The following is a 9,157-nucleotide window of genomic DNA, read 5'->3' on the forward strand; positions in this document are numbered from 1 at the left end:
TTATCACACCAAGTTTTAGCTACAAGAATGATCAGCTACCATATTAGGCCCTCAAATATTCCCTCAAACTATCACAAGCAATGTCATTTTTTAAATATGGAAATTCTGAAAGCTGAAAATTATATGCCATTTACAATGTAAAACCCAATTTCAACTTCCAAAAGGGATTAATTCTGGAAACAATTAGAAGTTCAGCCCCAAGACTCAAAAGTTTCAGTAAAACAACCATAGGACGATCAAATCACCAATTATACCATCATTCAGACCACTAATTATTCAATAAGATTTAAAAGAAATGTGTAAGTCAAATCAGGAAACAAAGTTTAACAATCTACAGGGAAAAACATACAAAGGATATATCACAGTTAATATTTAAAACTGGCTCAGCATCTTCCTTACAAACGTGACAACTTATGGGATTATCATATATCATTTTATATGGCTCAATCTCAAAATCCAACAGAAACAAAACTGGAAAACTAATGAATTTCAAATAATACTTAATACTAAAGCAGATCCAAGTCTCAAATGAGACTGATTCCATATTTCATCCTAAAACTCTTGTATCTGCTTTATAGCTTTATTTATTAAAGAAAACAACATATAATTTTTACATAAGGTTAATACATACTACGTATCCAAAAGAAATACTGAATAAAATAGCCAAAATATTAGTTACCTGTAGTCATAACTCCAAAAAGTGGTTATAGTGCCATTCACCATGGCTGTTTTAATTAACTCATATTCATTGTCTCATTCTCTAACTCTCCATTCAAACAAACAAACAAACCGCCGTGTTTAACCCACAGGGGAGGACGGATAATGAAAAAGAGGTATTTTTTGTTTTTGAACTAGTATATACACTTTATTCAGTTGGTTGTGACCCAACATAACTCCTGTGGAATTTGACTTTAGTACTTCAGTTCATATGGCTTCTAAGAATAAATGCAAGGGTAGCCCTTTGTAAAGTAATCCAAAACAAATTCTTGTGACTAGAAAAAAGAATTTTTAATTTATGTGGCCAACAGCATATGATGTTTTCCAAGTCATTTAAAAAATCAACTTTTAAATATAAACCTATTAAACTATCTGTGACCTTTGGGAAATTATAAATTATTTGAGCTTTGGTTTCATCAATTCTCAAACAAGAACATCAGACAAAGTTCCCTGCTACAAGCTCTAAGAATTCTGTAACTCCATGAAAGCAGTTTTTCAAAGTCAAACACTATATGAATGCTAATTTGAAGCAACAAAATCTGCAAATGTATCTCAATATTACGATTGCTGTATACAAAAGATGCATTTGGCTTTGACAGTTTCCTCACACACACATACACAAAAAACTAAAAGCCATCTTCAGATTTAATCCAGAAAGATGGACTGGCAAATAGAAAACAAGACCATATGAAAAACACTAGGGAAGTTTGGGACTATAAAAATTCGGGAAAAGGCAGAGGGAAGATTCTCATTTCTGGTCTGCAAGAGTCAATAAGAAAAATTAATACTAAAAACATCACACTAATAGACTCTTTTGCCCTTATTTACCATTTAGCAGTCTATAAAAAGTTCATCAAGAAGGTTCTGATTAATTAAATCAAATTCTCATTCCTTACTAGCTCTAGAATACTGCCTATATACAAGTAGCATATAGCATGCCATTCAACTTCAAAACACACTTGATCACTAATTGGGGGAAATATCATGGGTAATCTAGATTCCCTAAAACTTGAGAGATGTTAGTTTGCATCAGGACAATAAAATGGGGATTTGATATAGTTCCCAGAATTAAACACAGGGCTTAAGCGCATATACAGTAAGTCTTCAAACCATGTGCTGCTAACAGAAGGAATTTAGCCAAAGTCTGTACAAGGTACACATGAAAACGTAATATTGAAAATCTGCCCAGATTACCATCTAAAAAGGGCTGAGGAGTAAACCAAAGTAGAGCAGCACAAGATGTATTATAAAGCCATCTAAGAAGAAGAGTTTTTAGGGTTCTGAAAAATGTAAAATAAACTAAGATCTGCTATTCTGCTACTAAGTACCTTTTGACAGATGAGTCATTTCAACCTATCCTGCTTGAGCCTATCTTAGTTATTAACAAGAGGGTTAGATTCCAACCACTAAAGTTACACCTAATATCAAAATCTGTACCCTAAGACAAATGACCCATTATCTATACCTATACTTCTAAAAAATATTAAAAAACCATACCAATAACAAGCACCTGTATTTGTAGTTAGACTAGAATGCTACTGAGGGAAAAAACAGCTACATACTGCCTAATAATCAGGAATTCAGCAGAAGAAATGCATCCACAGAAAACTGACCCCTAAAGGAAGCAACAACTGTTCAAGACACCCAGTCCACCCCAGCCCCATCCCTCAAATAAGCTTGTTAAAAACAAATAAAAAACCAATTTAGTCATTACACATATTTTCATGTTACTTAATAATCTCATCTTATCTTGTATAGAAACAAACCCTCTATTCAAAATCTCTTACCTGATAAAACAAGAGATGTATTTTCTTAACAAGAAGTAGAGGCCAAGTCAATCCTGTGGGCAACCAATTAAAACCAACTTTTAGACTGCAATAGAGAATAAATGGAGGCAAAAATCAATGCAGGAAACACAAAACACTCACAGGCCACGCTGAACTGTATATTATGAAGGCGAGTCTGAAACCACCAGAGTACTTCATTAGAATGTATAAAAAATCTCACATGTTTATTACTTGGTATTGCTTTCAAATATATCTCTGAAAACATATATTTATATACATCAAGAATGTGTCATACATTAGCCCAAGAATGAATCAATCAAAAACTAAAGCAGTCATAAAGCTTGGGTAACTGCTTTAATCACTGATGATTAAACCAGTCCAGAAAATTCCATTAACACAAATCCAACTGCCACCTATTTCCTCAGGTTCCCACTAAATTTTTGATGAAAAAGCACAAGTTCACACAGTAACAGTTCCTGGACAGATTAAGTCATCAATTCAAGGGTATCCATGGAAATTACTGCAATTACTCTTCCAATATATTTTCCTTTGCACCAAAATAGCATCAAACATCAAAAAACATAAATGAAGTGGAAGTTCTGGGTATAAGGACTAATTTCTAGTTAAAGCCACTGAAATTCAAAATATTAAGAAAAGAGCTTTTTCTTTTAACACTAAAATGGTTCCAAGAGACTTGTTAAAAAAAAAATTCCTAAAGTCTAGCATATTAAAAGTAGCTCCCAAAGCAAAAACAGGCCACTCATCTTTCACTGGAATTTCTCCCAGACTGGTGAAGTTACAATGAACAATTCACAAGCACTTTATATGACCAAATGATCAGACAACTATCTTCAAAAGAGTAGAAGAAAACTGTCACTGTTAAGTATTGAAGTTACCAATAGACGCCTACGTAGAATGACGATGCTGATTTTTAACTATCTTTCAAGATACCACCAGTGAGCTTAATATTCATCACCAGAAAGACATACTCAAAAGTTTTTGTTACTCCAAGCTTATCTGAAGAACACGCTAAACATCCTCTAGACAACCACTCAAATTACTAAAGAACAGTGAGACCGTTTTGCCACAAAGTTATGCAAATATGTCATAAACAATACTTTCAAAAGCCCAGAGCATTCTGTTAATCTCTTATACGTCGTACAATTGATTCTAATTAAGTATAAAAATTTAAAACTCTTCATTTAAAAGCCACATCTCGTAGCTGATCTAACGGGTCACAAAGGGAAATGTGAAACAGAAAAAAAGTTTGCTTTACATAAAGTTTATGCCCAACAAGGAAGAGCATGAATTACTACATGAATGAGTATTTATTTCTAAACCTATAGGTTTGACTCTACAAGCCTCAGAACCAGGGTAATTTTCTAGTTAAGTATTAGTGATAAACAGATGATCCCTACTGGAGATCCTAATTCAAAAGGTTTGGTGTGGGGCTAGGACATGTGTCCCGAACATAAGGGAAAACAGGTTCCTTCTAGACTGAAGAAGGTACTGTATGTCCACTTAGAGAGGAACAAGTTCAGGGTCAGTCAGTTAAGCCCAAAGGGAACATGCTTGGTCTTCTCTGAAAAATGTCTACAGGGTTGCCAGAAATACTGTACAAGGAGAAAAGTTGAAAGGCCCAGCTGATTTTAGCAAATCCCTAGTTCAGGTATAACATGTTCAATTTAAGGTACAAAAATCCATCTAGACATAACTTTGCAAATCTTTTCTATTTCAACAAAAGGAAAGCTCCATCTCACCCCATACCAAAGAAAAGAACACAGGAAGCTCGGACTAGAAGCCAGAACTTCACAACTTTTGGTGTTACACCTCTTCCATCAAATAGAAATTGAGAACAAAAGTACTTTTTGTTTTCAACACCTCATTTTCTAAAAAGCACAATAATTTAATAGAGGCATTTCTGTTTTCCAGGAACCTACTCATTCCTGGGTTCTAAATGTCATCTAGCAACTGAATGCAGGATACCAAAATGAAAAATGCACTCCAATCACCTTAAACTGTGGTGAATTTTAGAAGGATAAGACTGAAACAATTCTAAGCAACAAAATATCTAAAATACATGTTTTACCTATTCATAGAGCATAAGGGAAGCACAAAATGGACTTGATTTGCCATTAAATCTACTGATATATTTCAGAAGATCTAAAAACAAGAAGCTTGCTTTAGTGTATTTTTCCACTCTATCTTGGAAATTAATCCACATAGTGGGTTTGCTTCCACTTTACAAATAGCAGTTACATGCACAATTACAAATACCTGCTATAAAAATATAGCATATTATTATGACAAGACAGATTTCTTATTTACTAGCCATTCCAATCACTTGGAATTTCAAGATAAAATGTCTGACAATAATCCTTTATCAAGAAGCCAAGGCACAAACCAGAACTTGATCATTTCCACTCCTCATCTGATAATAAATGTCCAAAAGTGAATTTTAACTTTGTTCAATAATCAGTCTTTAATCAACAAAAACCAGGGTACAGCAGACCTAAGTTCTTCAGATTCAAAGGAAACAAAAAATCAGCACCGTTCAAATGTTCACCTCAGCAATGGGCAACAGAGAACCAATCATAATGGGCACAAGCTACAAGCAGCATAATGACATTATGGTAGGTAGGCATTACAAGAAAAAAATCAGCTTCATCAACTTGATTTTGTCCCCATCCCCATGTGGATCACATTTCAGATTCTGGGATCATTCTTAATAAAACTGAAGCATTCTTCTGACACTGAAGGATATATAAACCTTTGATAGCATTATTACTCAACTTTCTAATTAACCTCCAGTCAGTACTCAAGGCAACAAATCAAGACATTTCTAAGTAAGATACTTATTCCTCTTGCCAAAAAAACTAAAATATTATTTTTTAATCCCCCCAAATGCTAACAAAAATGTTCATTATTTTACTTGATTTAAACTTCAGAGAAACAGTATTTCTTCTATTCTAGCAAACCGCACTCATCCTCACTATTGGTTTTAAGACTTAAAAGCTGGCTTTAAACTTAACGAACTTAACTCCATGCAAACCGAAAGGTATATATGTAGTGGTAGTAAAATTTGACAAAATTACAAATTAAACGAACATATTTTTCTGCTTCGTTGACCTAAAACACTTAACAACATTCATTTATTCCACAAACATTTATCAAGCACTTGTAGACCAGGCAGGAGATTACAGAAATGAACAACAGCATTTTAGGGAGGGATAGCTAAAACCATCTTTTGTGAAACCATTAATGACTTAGAAGTTCTTCCTATAACATCTACAGAAGAAAATATTCATCTAAACTGAAATGATGGAGTGACTATCTACAAAACGGAATAAAAACAGCATGACAGCATAAACATTGTCACTGGATTCTAGCATCTGGAACACACTAGCCCACAAAATTAAGTTTCACGTCTAAAAATTGTACCAACAACCCCCAAACTTATTATGCAAAAATCAAGTCATTCGGCACGTCAAAGAAAGTGAAGGAAACCTGAAGTTTTCGGGTATTAGCACACAATATGTTCAAAGTAACTACCACAATGGTTTCTAAAACAAAGCTTCACATTTTTCACCTAACAGATATGAACATAAGAAAAATTGAAATTATGCATTACAGTCAATCAATATGCAAAATAATCAGTATTTAATCAAGCATAAAGGTGATATAAAAACGCATTCCCTGTCTCATTTAAAAAATTGTTTTCTAGTCATAATACTAAACGCATCCTGAATTTTTATATTAACACACCAAACATTTCATTTCAAAGATTTACCGCAAAATTATTTTCACCACTTGTAACAGTTCTTCTCAACTTCTTAATATTCTTGGAAAATGCCTGAACACAATTTCCGTCCACTAAATCCAGAAATCCTCCACACTATAAAACTACTAAATTTCGAAAACAAAGTCTTGTATCACATTTCTATAATTAAAAACCAAAGCAAAACAAGAACCGCCTATGTGTCCAGACTTCTAGATTTTAAACGGCCGATGCTGAAATACATTAACAACGTAAACTAGATAACAAAGTCCAAAGCAATTCATGTTGCTAGTACTGCATTTTACAAAAAGCACACCATTTAAAAACATTCAAGCAGGAAGCTCTAAGAGAAATACTCCAGTCACAAGTCTCTGCTTCAACAAAACTTTCAAATGCAATCATTTTTTTCAACAGGTTATACTGACTGGCATTACCCTAATCTTTAATGATTTCTGCCAACTGCCCAATTTACCTTAGGTCATCTCCGGGAATCCGGAGCCAAGGAGGATTTTAGGGTCCAGAGATCTTAACCGAGCCTGCAATTCTCAGGATACAACTCAGTACATTTAGTACTGAATAACCCAGAGTTAACTCTCACCGGAGCTCCTCAGATTTTTCACTATGAAGTATACATAAGAAGCACACATAACGTCCAAACACTTACAATCTAGTAGCTAAACCTCACGCACAAGTGTGCAACCCCGTCACTAACCTGTAGATTCTCAATGCCCCTCCCACCCATTTCACGTGGCTGCAACCTAGCACCTCTAGTCTTCAACAGAGAAAATCAATCCACTCTCCATCAAAATCACCCACCCTCCACATCACATTGGATCTCCTCCTGCTGGAGGTTCTCTTCTAAGGGAAATCTAAAGGTGGTGCTCATAGCAGCCCCTTCCCTACTCGGGGACCAAGGGCCTGACATCTTACAATTCTCAGAGGCTCGAGAGGCGGACTCACACCCACGCTACAGGGGCCGGCTTCTCAAACTGCCGACACCCCCGAGGGTAAGCCCCGCCCCAAAGCTGGGCCTTAGAAGCTTTTCGCTGCAACCCCCTCCACCTTCAGGCCACGAAAACGGCCAGTTTCGAAACTTCCGCCCTAGACTCACGGGCGTATACCGACTACAGCTTCCTCCCCACAGGTGTGTCCTGACTGTAGTCCCCTTTTTCTGGTAGGCTATAGGGGCCTCCTTTCCACTCGGGTGGAGGGAGTGTCCTCACTTCGGGGAACAGTTATAATCTCTGCGGCACTTGAGGGCAGAGAGACTCTCGATCTATAGGGATGTACTGTGTTTTCACTGCAGTTCCCGTTAGTTCACAGGCCGCTGGGCCACCCAGCTCTGGCCTCCTCCCTCTCCGACCAAGGGGGCGTCCTTGCTATGGTCTCGTCCCCTCTTCGGTAGGCAGGCTCATCCTCTTGTATCCTCCTCGCATCCTCTCCGGCCTGAGAGGCGCAAGTGGCGCCCCGGGCCTACCCGCAGTCATGCCCCGACCCTTTTGTGTGGGGCGCTCACTGCGGCGGGCTCCGAGGCCTCCGAAGGCCCCGCCCCGGGCCACCAAGGGGCGGCTCGAGCCCCGCACAGCCCCGCCCGTTCCGGGGCTGCGGGAGTCTTACCGGGGAGAGCTGCGCGGCACCCGTACCCAGACCCGAGTTACCCCCCGCGCGAGTGCCTCTGCCCTGAGGCCGACAGCCCCAGCCTGAACGGCTTCCCGGAGCCCACAGCAGCCGTCACCTCCTTCGCCGCTTCACAAAATGGCCGCCGGCCCGCTCAGCAGCTCCGCGTTCCAGAAAGGGCGGGGCGGAGTGGTTTACGTCACGAGGCGGGGCGGCACAAGCGCAGTGAGCTTCTAGGACAAGCTCCCGGAAGTTGCCGGTGTTTGCGGGAAGGGAAGCTTTGAGTCCCTGCGTGCGACTTTTGTGCACTAGCTCCGCCTTGGGGGAGAGATTGCGCGGTGGGATCCGCACTAGTATTTGGCTCCGACTTCCTGTAGTTGCGTCACTTCTTCGAGCCTCTACAACAGGGGACTAGAGGGGAAGGGAGGGGAAGGGATTTCTACCTCCCAGGATTTTTGAGGATTAACTAGACTATAAAGTGGTGACTAGTTCTATTGATGATTCCCTGACAAAATAATCAAAAGCTGATTCATTTTTTCTCCATTTAAAATTTTCAGTCCCGGGAAACTTACCCATCAGTCCTCATGAAGCCCTCCACAGCTGCACTGTAGTACTTTATTAAATAAAAAAATTATTCTCGTGCTGTTTTGATCCTAGCAACTCAGACTCCACCACCGCTGCCAATACCCTAATCCCTTAATGTTACCATAACTGAACTAATCTTCCAAGTCAGAAAATGAGTCAACTAACAAAATCAGGAACTAAGTTCCCACAACCCCCAACGAGTTTGGGAAAGGTTTGTGTCGTAGACTACCCTGGTGCTAGCCCTGTACAGCTTTAAAAAACCAGGCAACACTCTTGAACCAAATCTGTATTATATATTATCTTTGTAGGTATAATATAAAAACAAAACCTACTGAATACAATGTGGTATCCAGAATTGGATCCTGAAGCAGAAAAAGGGCATTAGCGAGAAAACTGGTGAAGTCTGAGTAAAATCTGAAGTTTAATACTAATGTACAGATGTTAATCTTTTAGTTTTGACAATGTACAAGTTTTATGTAAGATGTTAAAATCAGAGAAATTGGGTGATGGATATGCAACTCTATGATCTTTGCAAACTTTCTCTAAATTTAAAATTTTTTAAAATAAAAGATTTTATTCAAAAAACTTCTAATTCCATCTCCTCCTTCCCTTATGTATCTGCATTCATCATACTTTAGCCTAGTGGTTTTCAAACTTTTTTGACTATCGCTCA

At 38.1% G+C, this 9,157-nt stretch overlaps 1 protein-coding gene across 11 annotated transcripts in view; it reads right to left on the reverse strand.

The window, feature by feature from the left end:
* The window catches only part of RBM12 (RNA binding motif protein 12), a 33,899-nt gene extending 25,744 nt beyond the window's left edge, over positions 1-8,155 (reverse strand). Inside the window, exons 1-2 of one of the 11 annotated variants that reach the window (XM_010960796.3) lie at positions 7,900-8,056; positions 2,505-2,589 (exon numbers count right to left, since the gene is read on the reverse strand). The gene's annotated coding sequence lies outside the window, so the exon portion shown is untranslated. The other 10 variants (XM_010960799.3, XM_074347215.1, XM_010960793.3 and 7 more) reach the window with 10 other exon arrangements.
* Positions 8,156-9,157: the final 1,002 nt, after the last annotated feature.

This window comes from Camelus bactrianus, chromosome 19 (assembly GCF_048773025.1).
Source record: "Camelus bactrianus isolate YW-2024 breed Bactrian camel chromosome 19, ASM4877302v1, whole genome shotgun sequence".
Lineage (NCBI taxonomy): Eukaryota > Metazoa > Chordata > Mammalia > Artiodactyla > Camelidae > Camelus > Camelus bactrianus.